Source organism: Perna viridis, chromosome 11, assembly GCF_037379345.1.
Source record: "Perna viridis isolate PV_CMFRI_1.1 ecotype Kerala chromosome 11, ASM3737934v1, whole genome shotgun sequence".
NCBI lineage: Eukaryota > Metazoa > Mollusca > Bivalvia > Mytilida > Mytilidae > Perna > Perna viridis.
The window spans coordinates 19,500,716-19,522,496 of NC_142455.1; the positions used below are offsets into that span (position 1 = coordinate 19,500,716).

A 21,781-nucleotide genomic window follows, 5' to 3' on the forward strand; every position below is an offset into this window, starting at 1 on the left:
ATATGTTTGTAGAGAGGACAATAATGATAGGGCTTATGTAGACCAGAAAAGAATTGTTTTTTTATAGAATTTTGCAGTGCCTGAATTTTTATGGCCAGGTACTTAATATTTCACTATTTCTTACTTCACTTAACGGCCAAATTAAAAAAATGAAAAAATGTGTGTTTTCTATATCCCTACCCACCCTATTTTTTTCAGCGAAAAATATTTTACCCTTAGGGTTTTTTTTGGTCATTTTTCAAAAAGCACTGTTAAAGTCAGTATTTCAGTTAAAATGAATACCCCACTGCCCTCAGTAATCTAACGGTTGCTCCCTGGGTAGTCTTAGACTCAGTGTAAAAAAATAGTGAAATTAAAAAAAAAATCCCTATTTACCTACCTTACTTTTTTTAAAGATGTAATAAGGAACATATATTATTTATTGGGCATTTAAATTGTTAATTGGTTGGAAGTATAGATCTGGAGAGGAAGTGATTTCAATAGCACAGAATAAAATACATTTTTTAAAAGGGAAGAAATAATATACTTACTATTTATAGCTTTGCATGCTTGGTGAATTTGTAGGTCATTCAAAATTCATGATCATTGCATGTAATATTCAACAAGTTTATACAATTCATGGTGCATGCATATTACTTAATTTTTTACTCAAAAGATTTACCAAGCAGAATCTAAAATTGATAATTCATTGATTCTGTTCTAAAGCTATATTTGGAAGCTCATCACTGGTAGTGAAGGTTTTAAATTAGTTAATTTACACCTGCGTAGGTAATTTAAGACTTCATTAATGTGTAAATATTTGTGAAAGTCTGATAGAGCTCATCAATATTATGTAATGGGAGATATTGTATGTTAATTTCATGGGTTTGAAGAGTCTTTTGTTGGCAATTACACGAACAACATCTTTTGAAACCAGATGTAATTTCCAATTATGTATACTTGTGTCTGTTTTTACATCATTGGTAAAGTAGTATTGGCTTTGACATGCAGCTGTTAGTAAAGTTGAGTTGAATAACTCCTTGTGTGTAAAGGTATTTTGTCATCCCATGCAGGAATAAGGATGAATTAATTTTAATGTTTTAAATTGAATTGAACTTAAATGATTCAGAGTATGGATAAGGTGCTGCCATCTGTTGCAGCCCTCCAAAGATCCCACATATGTTATCGCTAAGTTCAAAACACTAACTTAACAGGTAAATGACAAAGAAGTTTTCGACCTGATAGTAATAAATAATTGACTGTACATAGATGTAGGTATATATCTACTGATACTTGTATCTACATCTACAAGCACAAGAACTTATAGATCTGTTATATCAACATGCAAATTTTTGAAAAGAATAAACAGGTACATTATCCAATTTGTGGCCATCTTAAGTGACTAAAATCAGTTAATGAGGTGTACTTAGTTAGGAAAACCTATTTTTTTCTGTTTTACCTAATACGCTGTTTTCTCTTTGGCCTTGCACCTTTATCTGCATAAGTCTGGAATACCAACAGACATTAGAATTTCTGTGGAGTGTTATGTAAACATTTAACTTGTATGATAAAACTTTCCTGCATTATGTGAAATGTCAGATGTTTTCTTAGAGCTTATAGATGGATTTTACTGATGACTAAAGCAGTAGATTCTCACCGTGATGACGTTAGAAAGCTTCAGTAATTGATAGATAATATTGTACTGTATGCTTCTCTTTCCTGTATTTAAGAAAATTAGGTTTCCTCTGTAACACAGCACTATAATTACTATAAACTACTCAATTGATATTTGTATGGGATAAAGTGAGATGTTATGTAATGGTTCTAAGCATCATTAGATAATGACTAAGTTTTTCACTGTATCACTGTAAGGCTTTTGTAGAGGAGAGCCCCATTTTGCTTTTTTATGAAGGGGAAAGTAAAAGTTACCTTGATGCTTACATGAGATTGATGTAAAATGCTGAATACAAACATTCCAATGATTTGTAAGAGTTGTGTCCCTTACCCTAGGTCTATCTTCTTACTCGTGTGGTTTTAAACCTGTATGGCTGTAATGGTATAAGCCCATTGGGAGCATATGCAATAGGTTTCATAGACTTACCATAGCTCACCAGCTAGTTTAACATTATTTTAACATACAATTTCTGGCTTTTTCTCCTCTACAAAATCTGGCAAGGTCATGTGCATCCTGAATTGACTATTACTTTAGAAGGTGACTCAATCAACAGTATTGGTCAACTTGGTTCATGTAACTATGACAATGTGAGACTGTATTGGCATGTTAGTTAGATATTCAAATGGAGTCCTATCATTTTCGTTTCTGTTTAGCTATTCATAAGGTCAATCAAAATTCTCTCTGTGGTAAAGGAATGGAAGAATGTAGCTACTCAGGTTCAAATTTACTTTATAGAGTGAAAGATACTGGACTTTTGCAAGCTTCAAATCAAAGGTCCACTCAAAAGGAAAACCAGAAGTCCACATTATTAAAGTGTTAATTAAAAGTGTTTAAAGTCCAGCACACATGTAAATGAAATCGAAGTCCCAAATCCATGTTTCCATACCTCGTACCACCACTTATTTGAACCCTTAGGCCATAAACAATTATTAACAGACAAGAATGCTTGTACAAACAATTTTAAAGATAAATACTAAAACACGTCCCATCGGCATAGCTAAACTTCTATGGTCATTTTAAGATGTGACATATAATGTCAATACATTCAATTTTATCACTGTGTACAAAGAGACCTAACATTATACTGATACATGAAGAACTTCACTAGTGCCCTTGGGCAAATCAACGCTTATAGTTTATAGATGGATCTGTCTGAACTCTCAGTAGTTCATTATATTGGTTGTCTTGCCCCTAAGCCTATATGTACATATATGGCCCTTGTATATCACTTATATGTGCATTTTTCACACTTTGATGTACACATTAAAGTTATTCACGACATAAACTGTACTTGAACATTACTGACTTGTATGTCGCTTACCCTACCGGTGCACCTGGTCCATGCTCCCAGTTCTTAGTGGAGTCTGAGTTGCTCATTTACTTTTGTTACTTTGTATGTATGATTTTAGTTACTTTATGTTCTTTGTTGTGTATGTTTTCCATTTCTGGTCTTTGTCCCTGGATTACATTCTTTTGATTACCGCTATAACATTGGTTTCCTTGATTATTCTTATATGAATTCACTATTGATTGAGGAATATACTTTGCTTTATCAGTGTTTGACTAAGGTTAATTTAGCTATTTTGATGACTTCAATAGATCCTTCTACTTCTCAGCTATTAGCCCATTGCCTAGTCCATGGGCCAATTATCAAGCAAACCAAGTTATTTGAAGAGTAAGTTGAAATTTCAAGTTATCTACTATGCTTACACCATGATACTTTGTTAAAACTATATATTTTGCCCTAATGTCAGTAGTGTTTGACTTGTGTTGGGGAGTTTCATTATTGTTGCTAGATATTACCTGAATTTACTCACTTGCAATATGATGGGTGCTGTTGGCAGAGCAGGACATGCTCATCCTGAAGTCACTCTGGTTTTTTGTAGGAGTTTATATTGCTAGTACTTTAGTTGTTTGCTTGACATCTTGTTTCCCTTATCATCAGATTTTATGTGTAATCTGTTTTATTCTGTTCACTACATGGTATGTGTAGATAATCTCTGTTTCATGTGTTAACCTTAATTTCATAGTTTTGGCAATTTGACATATTTGAATCATCCATGTTCTCATTGCTGACTCTTGTATTTTTCTGCCAGTATTTACTCATTTCCACCCCATATGCATAAAGTTCAGATCATGCCATCTAAATCGTTATTCCTATTTAAGGCAGTAATATTATTGTGGTGAAGGTCCAAATTACATTTCATCCAATTAGTATTATTTGTATAGCATGTGTTAAAGACAGATTATTAATGTAATCTTTGTAGCTAAGTAGTGCTGTCAGATATGTAAACAGAATAATGATTTTCTTCTGAGATCTGTCTTGAAATAATTCTTTAGAGTTAAGATAAAGTAAAGATAATTATCCAGATGATATTGAAGCAAGTGAATCATCGAAATCTTTCTAACAATGTTGCTGGAAAAAACATGGATCTGTAGTCCATTTGTGTATTAAATGAAAGTGAATTATACAGCTGGGCTTCAGATTATTTTTGCCAATAGGGTATGTAAGTCTCGTCATGTGACCCTGTGATTTTATGAGATTCGGTCCTAGTCTACCATTCAAAAGCATGGAGACTTGTTGTTTAGAGAATGTCGAGTTTCGAGTTGAGGGCAAAACATCTTTTTGTTTTAAAAAATACCAATAAAAAATAATATCTATTTCTACATGATAAAGGTATTAAGAAAAAACATAAAATAGAAGATTTTGCATTGTTATACAGCATTTCGAGTACCCGGAAGTAAATAATAAAATGCAGATTGGTCTTCGGTTTTCAATACGTTCTACGTTGTGAAATCCGGTAAAGAAAATGAAAATAAAACGAGACTTACATACCCTATAAATCCATTTTTGTACCACTTTTCTGAGCACCTTCACCTTGTACTTTTGCAGATAAAATAATGAAACACTCTCCATAAAGTTTGGTTGAAAAATGTTTTTTAGCACCAAACTTTAAAAAAAATTGTAATGCAAAAGCATATAGGCAGAAACAATCAGAAGTCTAACTGATGTCAGTTTTACTGAGTAATCAAGGGAACCAAGATTCCAGCAGAAATTGAAAGAATGTAATCCAGGGGCAAAGACCAGACAGGGAAAACAGACAAACATAACATAGAACATAAAATAACCAAAATAATACATATAAAGTAAAAAATTTAATGAGCAAATATGACTCGGCTAAATATATGTCTTCTGAAACCATGTAACCATATTTATAACTTACAGAAATACTATGTCCATAGTGATTACTGTATTGATCAATTATGAACATTTTTTTTTCTGTCAAAATTGTGGCATGGCAGTCCATACTGTAAGTACATGTATAATGTACATGTGTACAATGTCTGAAATTATCAGTACAACTATGATAATGCAGTCTATCAAACCAGTGTGATATTCTAGTGATCGCATCTGTTTTAAATTTGGTGACTGCTGGTCCTTCATATATTTAACAGAATCGGTTAAGATGCGTAGATAGGTTCAGGGACTACACAGATGTACGTGTATTTGAACATATATACAGTTATATAAAGACAGGGTTCAATAAATTGCAATTAGAACCAGTTACTTTTTGTGCAATCCTCTATATTTACACTGACAGGGTTTGATATTAACTATATTTGTTTGGTGGTCAACAGGACTACTTCTGAGGTAAAACAGGTAGTTTGCAGACAGTAATAACTGTTCTTTTCTAAGATCTTATGAAAAATAAAGAAAAATTTAGATAGCCCACAGGACTACCATGAAAATTTTTCAAGTAGTCCTCTCCAAAATTAGGGTATCACAGGACTACTGGACTACTGTTAGTGTCGATCCCTGGACTGTTACAATATTTTAAATGAAATGGTATCTGTTTTATTATCACTGATGTTTTTTTTTCTTTTGTAGGTAAGTGTTAAGGATAGATAACGGCATTATTTATACAGAGAATGTAAGTTTTGTATGGAGAAAGCTCTCCGTGCTTCAGTAGAGGTTGTATCTGGTAAGGAACCTCCATCTCTTGTGATTTCTTTGTTAGGTATGTCATTGTAAAGTATCAAAAACCTTCTCATCTTATGTCGCACACGTAGCTAAACAAAATCTATATTGATAGAATAAGGAGCTGTAAGATTTTTTTAAAAATGTAGGATTCAAATTTTTTAGAACAGAGTCAAAGTACTGATCTCCTGAGTCAACTGATGTGAAAGAGAATGATGTGCAACTTATATAAATTTCATTGCAATACATAACAGTAAATTGGCAAAAAATCCTAGTAGATAGTTGTAATATAAATTTAGACTTGAGTTATAGTGTCTGTCATTCTGTTGTTCATATTTTTTTTTCCATACAACACCAGTCCAGAATTTTCTTAATAACTTGCTAAAGATTACCATATTAAAATGGTAATGAAAGAAAAAAAAAGGAGATATTTGATACAGCCATTCCTGGGGCTCGAATGAGTGTTTGATCATTGTGTGATTTTTTTGCTAAAGACACTTGTCACATTAAGGGTTAACTTCTGTGACAATTCAAATCTTTGATTTTAAATTGACAAGAAAGCAGGGAGATCAACATTCTTAATGGCAAAGAATTAGACATGCCAAATAGGATTTCTGAAGCTTATATCAGGAGATATGCAGAAAATGCTGAGTTTTATGTTTAACACATGTTGTAAACTTGGATCTATTGCTTGCTTAAGACAATTTTATTACTACATTGTAACTTTTGAATGACACAGTTGACTGATCAATACTCAGTTGTTATCTGTAATATTATCTGGGGCTGGCAGATAACTTTGTAGAGTCTACCCTTATCAGGGATTTACATGTGATATATCTGATACATGTACATGTATTTTTGACATAGTGGTTACCACAATTACCTGGCACATTTAGAATTAACATTTAATTTTTGTAAGGTAAGAACAACTGACTTCATCAGATTTTTTTCTAGAGAAAGAAATTGTAGTATGGCATATCTAGAAAATCTTCTTCCTGTAGGTTTTAGGCTTAAGCTATTCTGATGCATTCATGTACTTGACTTGGTTTAGAAAAAATACTAGCAACGTGATGACATATTTGATTGCTGATCTTAAATGAAACCAAATAAGCATTTTTCAGTGGATTTTGGAAAACATTGTTGTGTTGTAGTTTGACATCTATAAACATGTATTTCATGCATTGTAGGGAATGAAATTGATCAATGGCGTAGTCCCTACCTTTGTACTTAGAGTTAGGCTCCTTATTGTCAAAATCAAAACAATGTTGCCAAAAGGAAGGCATTTTTTCCCAAGTCACATTACAAGCTCACCTGGTTTTCTAATTTGAAACTTATCAGCCATTACTCTATCTTTTACATCATTTACATGTACATACTGCATGTTAGGCTATAGTGCATCTCATACTAACTTCTAGTATTTAAGTACTAAGACTGCTAGGAATCCAAAGTCCATCTAGATCATATGTGAATTAATTTTGAAAAAGTGATAAAAACCTAAAACTTTCTCGTCTTATAGGGAAAGAGTGTCCGCTAGATCCTACATATATTGGGACTGAATATAAATGGCATACACATGACATGCATAATTTGGAAGTGATTTTTTTCAACATTAACCCTGGCACATAATGGGTTTTTAAGGAAGCCTCATATATTCCTGATTTTTTGGACATACATATAATCAGTTATTTGAGCACAAATAGTATATTATCTGTACAGAACTTCTTTAAAAATTTTAATCTACAATTTTTGAATAGGAGAGTTATAATTAATTACATATGCAGCATAATCACAAATTTCACTGAAATCTAACTGAAGAAATCAGGAAGTTTGCATACATGTACCTTCTTTTGTTGTCTAGGCCTTTCAGAGCTTACTTAAAGGTGCCCTTACACTAATGTAGAAGACTTTTTAGTGATCTCAGAAAGTATTTACTATTTTGGTTTTATTTTATAGGTTGATGCATTTGTTGCATTTTATACCATATCTACTTTTCATTGATTTCAAGATGTTAGTTTCTCTTTAATTGTATTATGTAAAAATAATCTCAAGGCTATTCAAGAGTGATGACCCAGTAACAGGTGTGTTCCCTATTCCTAATATGCAATGAATTCTTTGTTCCTTTTTGCCATTTAATATTTAAATATTACATGTTTATGAAGATGTTATCACACTTTAAAGAATCTCTTGTTCTCATCTGTTTTCCTGCTCTCGGATGGAAATATTGATAGAAAATGAGCCCATTTTGGTAATTTTGTTGATAGTATCGGAACCTATATGCAAGGAAAGATGCATATTTAAATATAGGGTGTTATGGTTGTAGTATTCAAAGTAGGATTTTATTTCCATTCATACAGTTACTGAGCTTTGATGAGCTGCATTCATAGTGTTTAAACTTGCTGCTGACTGGACCAAATGGCATGTGGGGTGGTAACATAGGTACAACACTTCTGCCAAACTTTGGCCATCATCTTTAAGCTCCCCCATGAATGGTTAAGTTGGCTAATTTCTGACTCAATTGGTCACAATTAAACTGGTCCCTGATTAACCTAGGAACCCTTGTAAACCTTCATGTTTTGTCTTTCCTATCAGATAATACCTGTTCTAACTGAAAACCAATTTTCTGTTCTGAAGGGATCTGGATTAAGTAGTTTTTTTTCCCCATGGGTCATAAAATAGGACCAGCCAACTAGTCCAGGAGAAGTAAGTTTTCAGTAGGATTAGAAGAGTGAATTTAGGCAAGTTCTATTTTCCTTTTGGTCAATAAAATTTAGTTAAGGATTGGTTATTTTAATTGTCTATTAGCCTTTTTAGCAACCTTCAAAAAATTTGCTTTTGCAACTTAAGTTTGTCAAAAGGAATAGGACTTTCTCTAACAGCTACCATTTTATCTTCAGTCTTCTTGTATCCTTGATCAGCCTATTATATATGTATAGTTGAGTGTGGTGGACCTATATTCTTAGGGATACTTTACACATATACGGTTGAGTGTGGTGGACTTGTATTCTCAGGAATACTTTACACATGTACAGTTGAGTGTGGTGGACTTGTATTCTTAGGGATACTTTACATATATACGGTTGAGTTTGGGGGATTTGTATTCTCAGGAATACTTTACCCATGTAAGGTTGAGTGTATTGGACTTGTATTCTCAGGATACTTTACACGTGTATGGTTGAGTGTGGTGGACTTGTATTCTCAGGGATACTTTACACATGTATGGTTGAGTGTAGTGGACTTGTATTCTCAGTGATACTTTACACGTGTATGGTTAAGTGTGGTGGACTTGTATTCTCAGTGATACTTTACACGTGTATGGTTAAGTGTGGTGGACTTGTATTCTCAGTGATACTTTATACTTGTATGGTTAAGTGTGGTGGACTTGTATTCTCAGGGATATTTTACACATATACAGTTGAGTGTGGTGGTCTTAATCTCAGAGATATTTTAGGTATGTATGGTTGAGTGTGGTGGACTGGTTATCTCAGGAATGTTTCACAGTTGTAATGGACTTGTAATCTCAGGGATATTTTAGGTATGTACGGTTGAGTGTGGTGGTCTGATTATCTCAGGGATATTTTACATTTGTAGTGGACTTGTAATCTCAGGGATATTTCCATATGTATGGTTGAGTGTGGTGGACTTGATATCTCAGGGATATTTTACATTTGTAGTGGACTTATAATCTCAGGGATATCTTCTATCTCGCATATCTTCTATAATTTTCGACAATGTACCTATATTGTATATATGTATGGTTGAGTGTGGTGGACTCATCTCAGGAATATTTTACATATGTAGTGGATTTGTAATCTCAGAGATTTTTCCTTATGTATTGTTGAGTGTGGTGAACTTGTTTTCTCAGGGATATTTGACATAAGTACAGTTGAGTGTAGTGGACTTGTTATCTCAGAGATATTTCTCATATGTAAGGTTGAGTGTGGTGGAGTTGTTTTCTTGGGGATATTTTTTCAACATAAAATACTCAAAACATGTAACAACTTGCTTCAAACAGAGTTAATCTACAATTTAAGAAGATCCTATATGTTTTGAAATACACATAGACTGCTGAAATGAGCAAAGTTAGTATTTGTAACATTCTCCAAACAGAATTTGTTCATGTATCCTATTATGTACTTGCAAAGAAGTCTCTTACTGATCCTGATGTCTATTAAATTATCTTTTTTCTTGGTATGGCTACCAAAATCTAACCATTAATTTGTCTCCAAGTACTGCATCCTTTCAATCAAAACTGTCCTTTAGATTATTCTTTTACTAGTAATCAAAATTATTTATGGGTTATTTCCCTTTGATACAACAGTAAACAAAAACACATAATAGTAGTTCATGCACTTGCAATCAAAATAAGGTATTGTTTTATGAGAAACCTGAGCAATAATATGTTAATATGATACGAGGTTTGCTTTTTATAGTTTATTCAGGTGAAACCCAAGGTCTACTTGTTAATTTTATTTTTTGTAGGTCAAGGACATTTATATTGTTCAATAAAAAGTGAGGTTAAAGGCTGTTTGATCATTGATTTTTTTTTCTGTGTCCTTTCAGCTATTCCCTGTTGACTGTTCCACAAGCTCTTAATAATTTGTGTTTGGTATTTAAGCCTAGTTTTAAGATTATCATTAGGAGTGAAGATTACAGTGACTGGGGGATTGTCTCTAAATAAAGGCATTGTGATGAAAAAAAGAGAATTGGCCAATTTTATTGATATTCAGAATTTCATTGAGACATTATTTAACAATCTAATGTAAAAAAAATGATTTCAGCTGAAATATGATATATGGTACATGGCTTCCTCTCATCCAATTCACCATTGGAATTTGAATATGTGAATTTTGTGTGGTGGATACCAGTACTTTCAGAGCATATATTTCCTATTTTCATCTGCCAATCTGTGTGTGGCAATTTCTAGTTAAGTCGAAATTCTTTGCTTGGAATTTGGACATTTTTTCAACTTTCTCCTGAATTCTTAAAGTAAAAAAGGAATTGATCAGGCTTTATTATATTTAAACAATGACTGCCAATTGCTATAAATGTTTTCATAAAGCTTAAGGGTCTTTTTAGTATGCCATGCTCATGGATATTAGAGGTCACAACTTATCAGAGTGATCTGTTTCAATAATGCCTTGTAAAACCCCCCAAAAAATGTTGGCACAGAAAAACAACATAAGATCACACTGTTATTTTGAAGGAAATAGAAGATCTTTTTTTCAGAATTATGGCTAATGAAGTCATGTGAGTCTAAGTGAAATGGAAGTACATCTACCTTGGTATTTAACAACTTTCAAGATAAGTCTTGATTCCATGGAGAATTATCAACTTATTCTACACAATTAACTTTCTATTACCTGACACCATGTTGTGTATAGCTTTAACACCCATTATTAACTTGTACATGGTACACTCATGCTGTGTTATGTTTAAGGAGCTTTTTGTAATATGCACATTTAACTGGCACATGATGTAATATATCAATTATTTTCCCATTGCTTTGAGAATTTTTATAATGGCCAAGTAGTCCTCTTAATATATAGGTTTTTCTTGTACATATTTATTATTAGAACTTACAAGAGTTGATGTCCTTAGTTGCTGTGTATATGTTGATTAGGTCAGTCATTGAATTTATTTGTGTATTATGTTATTTTAATTACTACTTTTCTGTTGTGATAGATGACAGTTATCATAATGGTACAGAAGTCATAAAAATGTTTGAAAGAGTGATGTTATTGTAAGACTTATTTCCCTTAAAGGACAGAAGTGAAGCCATAGAGTATTTGTTTAGTTAAATCATTCTTTCACTTTCCATTCTCTTATGTAGTGGGCATTCTTTGTGGTAAAAGAGCAGGCAACTTGCCTATTCATTACAGTTTTAAAACTTTGTTGCAATAAATAGCTATGAGCTGTCTAAAAAAAATGGGGAAAACAAATCTAATGCATTAATAAATTTTCTATGTATTAAATAAATATTTCAAGTATAATTGTAAAATGTCTGTGCTCCAAGCTAATGTTGTTAATTGGAAAAAATCCTTGGAATTATATAGGCATTAAGTATCACTGACCTAGAATTTATACTACTTGGTTATATATTTTATGCTGTACAGACCTAAGGTAGAAATTTGTCCATTAGGGACAGCTGTATGTTACTGATTATAAATAGGAATAGTCTCCAATCTCATGAGTTAGGCAAGGAATAGACACAGTTTATGCAAAGGTTTATTGTGTAAACATATCCCACCAATTTTAATGTTAAAGGATATCAGCAAATTTAAACTTTCCAATATTTTTTTTAACAATATTTTTTATATGAATTTTTTTGTCACTGACATTATTAAATTGAAAATCAACATAAAATCAAACAGACATTCAGTGAAATAATTTTGTTAATTTATTTGGCATCCCTTAGTGTTTCTTCCTAGAAAACATTTTGATAATCAAATTTATGGAACTTGCCTGCCTCTGGCTTCTGCAAAACACAAACTAATGTATTATGTCAGACTAATGGCCTTCATGTCACATATTTATCAATTAAGTAGTGTCTATCTGACTTGATTTGAGGATTCCTCGTTTTCTGACAATTATTGATGAGCTTTTTGAGGGATATTTAAAGATATAATAGTAATTATAACACCACATAACATTAGACAATATTTCAAGACAAGGTCACAGTATTTGTTAAAGATATACAAGATTTTAATCCTAAAGCCATAAAAATGGGTTTGTTAAGACAAAAAATGTGCTTAATATGAACAAAAAAATTTCTAAATCAACTTATATCCTCTCCTTTAGATGCGTCAGGGCTTAAACTAGAAGAATCCAATTAAGGCAAAGTTTAGATGACCATAGAATGAGACCCTTCAGCAACACCATGTCCTGATTCTGGGCCAAGAAAGTTCTCTTCACAAAAAGAAAATTTGTTTTTGTCCATTGGTATTTCCCGCATTGTTTTGTCCATGGGTATTTCCAACATTGTTTTGTCCATGGGTATTTCCAGCATTGTTTTGTCCATTGGTATTTCCAGCATTGTTTTTGTTCATTGGTATTTCCAGCATTATTTTTGTACATTGGTATTTTTAGCATTGTTTTTGTCCATTGGTATTTCCAGCATTGTTATGTCCATTGGTATTTCCTGCATTGTTTTTGTCCATTGGTATTTCCAGTATTGTTTTGTCCATTGGTATTTACAGCATTGTTTTGTCCATTGATATTTCCCGCATTGTTTTTGTCCATTGGTATTTACAGCATTGTTTTTGTCCATTGGTATTTCCAGTATTGTTTTGTCCATTGGTATTTCCATCATTGTTTTGTCCATAGGTTTTTCCAGCATTGTTTTTTGTCCATTGATATTTCCAGCATTGTTATGCCCATTGGTATTTCCAGCATGCTTTTATCCATGGGTATTTCCAGCATTGTTTTGTCCATTGGTATTTCCAGCATGTTTTATCCATGGGTATTTCCAGCATTGTTTTTGTTCATTGGTATTTCCAGCATTGTTTTTGTACATTGGTATTTTTAGCATTGTTTTTGTCCATTGGTATTTCCAGCATTGTTATGTCCATTGGTATTTCCTGCATTGTTTTTGTCCATTGGTATTTCCAGTATTGTTTTGTCCATTGGTATTTACAGCATTGTTTTGTCCATTGATATTTCTCGCATTGTTTTTGTCCATTGGTATTTACAGCATTGTTTTTGTCCATTGGTATTTCCAGTATTGTTTTGTCCATTGGTATTTACAGCATTGTTTTTGTCCATTGGTATTTCCAGTATTGTTTTGTCCATTGGTATTTACAGCATTGTTTTGTCCATTGGTATTTCCATCATTGTTTTGTCCATAGGTTTTTCCAGCATTGTTTTTTGTCCATTGGTATTTCCATCATTGTTTTGTCCATCTGTATTTCCAGCATTGTTTTTTGTCCATTGATATTTCCAGCATTGTTATGCCCATTGGTATTTCCAGCATGCTTTTATCCATGGGTATTTCCAGCATTGTTTTGTCCATTGGTATTTCCAGCATGTTTTATCCATGGGTATTTCCAGCATTGTTTTTTCCATTGGTATTTCCAGTGTGTTTTATCCATGGGTATTTCCAGCATTGATTTTTCCATTGGTATTTCCAGTGTGTTTTATCCATGGGTATTTCCAGCATTGATTTTTCCATTGGTATTTCCAGTGTGTTTTATCCATGGGTATTTCCAGCATTGTTTTGTCCATTGGTATTTCCAGCATTGTTTTGTCCATCAGTTGCCTCTCATGTTTATGTTAGATATTGCTACTTTTTAATAACCATATGAAGAAAGTCATATTGATTTTTAATGAAAATTGTAATAGTACCTGCTTTAGGGTAAATAGTACCTGCTTTAGGGTAAATAGTACCTGCTTTAAGGTAAATAGTACCTGCTTTAGGGTAAATAGTACCTGCTTTAGGGTAAATAGTACGTAAATAGTACCTGCTTTAGGGTAAATAGTATTTTATGTCTACAGCATATTTTTTATACCTCATGGCAGGGAATAAAAATTGTTTATGGTATACTCAGTTTTGAACTTCTATTACCATTCCCTTACATAGTGATGTTGAGAGGAGATATTGTTTCTCTCAACTTCTGAATAATATTTATTATATTTGCCATCTGTCATTTATCAATAAGGGTCATATTGGTCGCTGTATAGACAGGATGTAGAAATTAGCTAGAATTAATAATTCCAAAATTACTTGACAAGTTTTTCCTGTATCTTGGGTATTGTCCACAGAGTTTGACCAATCGATTGTATACTGGGCAATCAGGAGAGATTTATTAGTTATTTGTATTTGGGAGAGGGCATAAAATAAAAGGTCATACAATGCAGTTTTGTCAATATTTCATTCAATCTGTATTCTCTAGTTTAACAGTTAAACTACTATAATCAATTGCTTGTAGAGTAATATTCTAATGGTGTATATAGTGAACTACCTCTCATGATCATATGTAACAGGTGGTCTTTATATACAGGTAAACTTTACCAAGAATGCACTACTAAGGGATAGTTTGAAGACAGGTTATTGCTAAATACTGGTGGTCACAAAGACAGATATGTATCTTGTTTTCACATGCATTGTCAGATAGCTTAATTTTCATTCTTTGTTACCCTATATGGTCCCTCATTCCAGTAAACCCTGAAATTTTTCTTGGCTGTTTTATTTTCACTGTATCTGTGGTAATACCTGTTATGCAAAAATAACACTAATTTTGATACATTTACCATTATTTACAAGATTATTATTAAATAGTGGTTTAATACAAGCTTTCTCTGTTTTAGATCAAGATATTTAAATAAGGTCATATTGTCCAGTAATGTAATGGGATTATTTAATGTCAGTGTGAACATTGAGGCTAATCCGTCCAATATAACGATCTCTGTACATACAATTCAGTAGTTACTACCAAATTGGATAAGCATCTCCTAACAAGATAATTCATTATATTGCTCAAGCTATATTGAGCTTGTTAATCTCCTCATTTCATTCTAGTAGTTACCATGACCTTTGCAAGATAAATAGATTCCTGTTTTTCTGTTGAGCAGAACTAAAAATGGACTTAAAAGACAACATGATTTCAAATTGTTTACAACTTTAGATCACACACAGAGATGTTTGTTTTCATACAAATATACCGCTTAGCAATGAAGCAATGTAATGACTAAATGGTGCATTTCCTCAGTTTTAAAGTATGGTTTCTATTGTATTTTTCTTACTGGTGCTTTGGAACAATGAGGAGACTTCTGGATGATTTTGTCCTTCACAGTTCTACATCCAGATGTTATTGAGCAGCAAATTAGCCTTATGGTGCGTTTCCTGCACATAATACTAGAGTAGTTAAGCCTGATTAGTCTTTATACCACTTCATTACCTCATTTCTAATTTTCTGGCGTCTTTTGCTCATGGTAATAAAGGGAGGTAATGAGCTATTAAGTTAAAGTTTAGAACAATCAAACTACTGTTGAAGGAGCTCACTGTAAACAATGCCTCTTTTTGTAAGCATGATTAACTGTGGTATTATCTCTCCACAAGTAAACAACTTCTGAAATCTTTCAAACACATGGTTCAGAAATGATTTCTCTTCCATGACAAGGATTTAAATGCAGCGTGAATTTTATTTTATACTTTATAAACTCTGAGTGCATGTATCAGTCTATTTAGAAATCTTGCTAAAACCAATGCAGTAAATTACAATCCAACATTCATTTTTTTTTTATTTTAGAAAACATGACTTTTTTTTTTTCTTTTTTATCTTAAATGGATGAAAATCATTAAATTATTTTAAAAAAAATTGCCATGCTCGAGCCACTGACTGGGTTGTCCACCGCAGATACCACTTAAGTTGTAAGTAACTTGTTAAAAGATGCTTTGATCAGCTGTTTGTTTTTTTAAGGTAGTTCATTAGACAATTGAATTAAGGGTCACATCTGGTGCTCATGTGATGTTTTCTATTGATTTGGTGCCTCATTAGCAAGTAATATCAAGTTTCATCTGAATCATTTAGTAACATCTTTTCATGTGTAAATAATTGTAGATTTTTAACCTTAGCATTTGTTGATGCAGCTGGCAGTTAATTTTTGAAAGCTGGAAAATAAGTTGAAGTAGGCCTACACAATTCATGCAGTTATCTTCCAAAAAAGATTTCTTATATATTTTGCAACTCAACAAATTTACACAAAGTCATGATCAAATTATAATTACTGATTTTGTTATTTCAGCTTTTTAGCTAGTGTAATTTGAAGTATCATTTTTACTTTTAGCTAGTGTGAATAAAAGTACATTATTTATAGCCTTTTAGCTAGTGTCAGTGTTTTGGCATGCTTCAAACGTCTATCTGGCCAGATCAAGTGGTATCATTCAATTAACAATTACAAGTTTTGTCTTGCTAAAATTTAGGAGAAAAAATTATGAAAACACTGAGTGTGATTAAAAGTACATTATTTTTATCTTTTAAAAGTGACATTATTTATTAAAAAGCATTTATTGTTAGGACTTTAATATTCCAGGTTTTTTACTCAATTTTTCCAAGAAATTGACTACTACTTTCGCTATAAATGCTTTAAAAACCTTTTATCTTCTAAAAAGAACATAGCTAGTATGAAGTAATGAAATCCCATGGCAGGAAAAAGCTGTTTTGTAAAAGTTCAAAAAGGTATTGATGTGCATTTGTTGTAAGCAAACATAATGGTTATAAAATTTTCCTGCTGACATTAGCAGTCTATAACTGTCACATAGGGTGCTGATTATGTAATGCTTTAAATAAAATTGCTGAATTGGTAAAACAGTTACTTAGGCCAAAACAAACAATTTCAATAGCTGGTTTTTTTTTCGTGATCAAACTGAATTTCAATGAAATTTTGTATTCAATCGAATGTGTATCTGCCTTTCTTTATCGTGTATCTCTGTTTGTTTGTCTGTCCATTCATTAATTTGATCAAGGAATATAATGACGTAGGGAGAATGTTATCGTGATGGAAGGACACTCCTATTGGGTTTTTTATAACCCCGACTCCAAATTTTTCATTTCTAGATCTGAAAGTCTTTTTCTGCAAGGAGTTCTATTATCTGAAATTTTCAATGCTTTTAACAATTCCTTTTATTTAGATCAATGCTTTACCAATACCAAAAAATAACGTCTGTTTTCTGCTACCCTTTCTACCTTAATGTTGTGCCTACCCAAAATGTTTTATGGCCATTTTGGCTCAAGCAATGTTAAAGTATAGATTGTTTCTCCATTAACTCAATGTAAAATGTTTTTTGAAAAATAAAATATAACTTCCCTAACTACCTACTCTATTTTTTTTCTTGCTTGTAGCAGGAAACAATATCTTTTTGGCATAATGGTTTATATGTAGTTTGAAACTTTGGTAGCCTGAACAGTAAAAAATTGTACTTCCAGCACATTTTCAAGGGTATCAAATTTGATAACGTTGAGATAAAGTGTATGTATTGGGGAAAAATAGAGAAATTTGATTTAAGGTGGTAGACCTTGGGTAAGGGACACAACTCTTACAAATCATTCAAATGTTTATATTCACCATTTTACATCAAACTCATGTAATGTTTCAAAGGAAAGCATGAAAGGCTTTGGTGAAATTGAATATGATACAGACATATCACTGATTATTTCAAGAGCTATGTCCCTTGCCCTAGGTCTACCTTCTTAAAATTGATAATTTGAACATCAGTTATTAGATGAAAGATAATAAACCATCCATGACATTGATAACATCCTGTTACAGCTGGTTACATAATAGAGACACAATTCAACATATTATTCCACTATGTTATTTGAGCCATTGAGAAATTAAGTTTTATCACATCAATTCTTCTGTCTTTAGATTTCAATGACTTCAATTTCAATTGAAAACAAATCTTCTATAATGCCAAGAAGTGACATTTTAAATTAGATTTTCATCTCTTGAGTGAACTACCGCTAGATTTCAGTGTTCAACTTGGAAACAAAATTATCTTAATGCAATAATACCTATCATATAAAAAATGTGAGCAATTAGTAATGCTTTAAATGTATTTTTCCTGCATTTTAGAACATGATTTGATACAATAATAGATTTCCAAACTTAGATCTTAAATTTTTATTTGCAAAAGGCTTATACGACGTGACACACTGAGGTTCTTGTGTCAGAAAAATAAAAAAAATATCATATATTGTGTATTTGTCGAAGGTTTAGAACCAAATTTATAACTCTCTTCATGTTAAATTTCTAACCAGCATTTGATCTTTGTTTTTTATGGTGTATTTCTGCAGTGTCACTTAGTAGCATGAAGAGATTGATCAATTATAAATGATTGACTTCAGTGGTGCTTTGGTTTGCCTACAGGATCAAAAGGGATGACTGTGACTGATGTGACATAACTTAATGCTTTATTGTGAGAATTAGTCTATAGATGGAAGAATTCCTCCTTCTCAGGAGAAATGAAAGCATTGTTAATAGTGGGGCCTATTGAATCACCAGAGAATTTATGATTTGATGACTAGTTCTGTTATATAAATGGTGATTCATAACAAGAGATTATGTTATATGGTTTGAGGTCTGTCAAGTTTCAGTTTGAGATGCCAATGTCTATGTTTTGCTGGAGCTTGTTAAGGTAATAATTAGTGAACTCAGAGGACCCTACCGGTGCACTTGATCCATGCTCCTTGTTTTTAGTGGAGTCTTATTTACTTTTGTTTCTTTTTGTACATGATATTTTGGTTATTTCACGCTCTTAGTTGTGTGTGTGTGTCTTTTTGTGCATGATATTTTGGTTTTTTTCACGTTCTTTGTTGTGTGTGTGTCTTTTTGTGCGTGATATTTTGTTTTTTTTTCACGTTCTTTGTTGTGTGTGTGTCTTTTTGTGTATGATATTTTGGTTATTTCATGTTCTTTGTCGTGTCTGTGTCAATTTTCCTTGTCTATTCTTTATTCATGGATAATGTTCTTTTGATTACTGTTGAAATCTGGGTTCACTTGATTACCCTTTCATGGGTAATGACGTTTGAGGAAACCACAGTTGTTTGTTTTGGCACACATGTATGTATGTACTTTTGATCTGCAAACAGTTATTTGTTGACAATTGTTGATTGCTGTAACAGTCTGCACCTTAAACTACAACCAGTACATATAGTCTGATGTCCTCATCTAGTAAATATATATCCTGAACTTCTCATAAGTTAAAAAAAAGGTACTTGGTACAAATAGCTTTATAATCTGAATAATGCCAAAAAATGTCAAAACCAACAAATCGTCATCTATCATCGATCCATCTTTCCTTTGTAGAATGATAGTGACTAGCAGTATTCATAAAAGGACATTTTGTGTTGTACATAACATTACAGATTTGTACATGTTCAGTGGCTAAAGTTTTATTCAGTACCTGTACTGGTGCACTGGCCATGTTTCTGATCAAGACTTAGTTATACATGTACATTGGCCAAAGTCTAGTTCAACACTTTCTGGTCACGACTTATGTATGTACAGCATTACACATGTATTTAATCTTGAAGTAGATGCACTGACAAAGATTTGAGAATTATCTGTTAAATTATTTACTTCATATTCAAATATACAATAATGCATTATCTTGTATCCTGTTCAGGCCAAATATTTTTATTTCTTATTTACATAAAATTGAAAACATTTTTATATTAAGCTAAGATACTACAGTATAGCTGTGCAGTAGTAGTTATTTAGTCGAGATCCACTGGGACATACTTTCCATCTTGTTTATGTAGATATAATAGCTTCAGACATACTAGTGTTAATAGTTATTGATGTCTAGAGGCCTGCAGTGGATGGTTTGCTGCTTGGAGTTCTTAATGTTTTTATCCTTTTTCTTATGTTATATCTATTATTACATTGTCATTTGTTTAAAATTTATCTGATTAATGACTTCCTTATGACAAGTTGCGCAATACTTCAGTATAATCTTTGTCATCCTCCATAGTATATCATTCTGAAACAAGCTCTGGAGAACTCGTGAGGGCTGTCATTAGTCAACTTCTTTTCTCATAATTTGCCATTACTATTGAATACATTACAGCTGCATTAATGAGTGGTTGCCTCAGTAATTCTCAATTACGTTGGCCAATATTAGACTACTGTAACCAAAGTTAAGCTTTTGTTGCACGTGACTGTCTGTCTGTCTGTCTATCTACAGTAAGATGGTTTCTTTTCTAAGAAAGTTTAGAACCTTTCACTGAATTTCCTAGTAGAGTCAAATCTGTCTTAAGTAATCTAAAGAGAAAAAAATTATGATTACATAAAACAGGTGGTCAATTTATACAGGTAGATTTTACATATGAACTACTTAGGAATATTTTTTCGTAATCTGAAATATTTTTGCTGAATACAGATGGTTGCTAAGACATGTTTTTGCTGAAAACAGGTGGTCACCAAGACAGGTTATTGCTGACTGCAGGTGGTCGCTAAGACAGGTTATTGCTGTATACAGGTGTTAACTAAGACAGGATAATGCTGAATACAGGAGGTCACTATGACAGAATAAAGCTGAATACAGGAGGTCACTAAGACAGGTTATAGCTGAATACAGGTGGTTACTAAGACAGGTTTTTGTTGATACAGGAATAGGCCACTAAGACAGGTTTTTGTTGATACAGGAATAAGCCACTAAGACAGGTTTTTGTTGATACAGGAGGTTACTAGGACAGGTTTTTTGTTGATACAGGTGGTTGCTAAGACAGGTTTTTACTGTGCAATAAAGGTCAAATTAATAATTTTCAGTTACATTTTACATCTTTATTAAAAAACAGAAGGATTAATCCAAGAGAAGTTCTCTTTTTTTTTTACTGCCTATCTTGCTATAGTTATAATTCTGGTGAGTAGAAGTCTGAAGTTTGGAACATATGGCCATTACTAGTTCTTATCTTTATTACATAAATATTCTTTAATTTAGTTACCTTTTTGTTCTATGTAGTAAATTTTTCCTTTAGTCTCTTGGGACTAGCTGAAATCTCTCATTATTCTGTGCTAAAAGATAAAGTAAGCTCAGCTATTGATGATGATGCTTGCTCTATACATTTTTCCCTCGAGATTCTATTCTGGTCAATATATTCAAGAGAAATGTAAGAATTATGTGCTTGTTTTCTTGATGATCCTTCCCTTTATGTAAATTTCGTTCAGATGCATTGTGGGTATTGGTCAGAAGTGATTTTAGTCATTCCATGGGTCAGTGTTGGCCATCAGCAAATATTTATTATTTTCTTTAGTTAGGAATATAATTTACATGTCTGAAGGAAGTTTTTACTGGCCCTTTTTATAAAAGCACAACAAATTTGCAGCCATATATTGGAATGGTGCTGTGTTCCTTGTTGTTGGCTTCGTCATCCTGTTTAACTTTTTATGTGATAACTGGAATATTAGTTGGTTGATCTTGAATATTGGTATAGATTTTGGTGGTCCTAGCGCTAACTATGTTTGAATAAGGGGCCAAAAAATGACCAAAATCTAATTTCAATTTCATAGATTCTAACAATATAAAGATATTGTTTCTCAAGACTCTATACCATGGAGATCAGACTTGTGTAGGTTTTGGGGGTTTATACTAGAACTTTTATGTATAACTTGTCAAATTCTTATCCTGTCAAAATTCAGAGCTGTTTCCA

The 21,781-nt window shown here is 32.4% G+C and overlaps 1 protein-coding gene across 14 annotated transcripts in view; it reads left to right on the forward strand.

Moving 5' to 3' along the window:
* Positions 1-21,781, forward strand: part of LOC148603241 (5'-AMP-activated protein kinase subunit gamma-1-like) — a 215,845-nt gene that overhangs the window by 96,721 nt on the left and 97,343 nt on the right. Inside the window, exon 1 of one of the 14 annotated variants that reach the window (XM_088552490.1) lies at positions 6,466-6,552. The exons of the other annotated variants lie outside the window; for them this stretch is intronic. The gene's annotated coding sequence lies outside the window, so the exon portion shown is untranslated. Of the gene's footprint in view, positions 1-6,465; positions 6,553-21,781 lie in introns of those variants that run through there. 14 annotated transcript variants of the gene reach the window in all.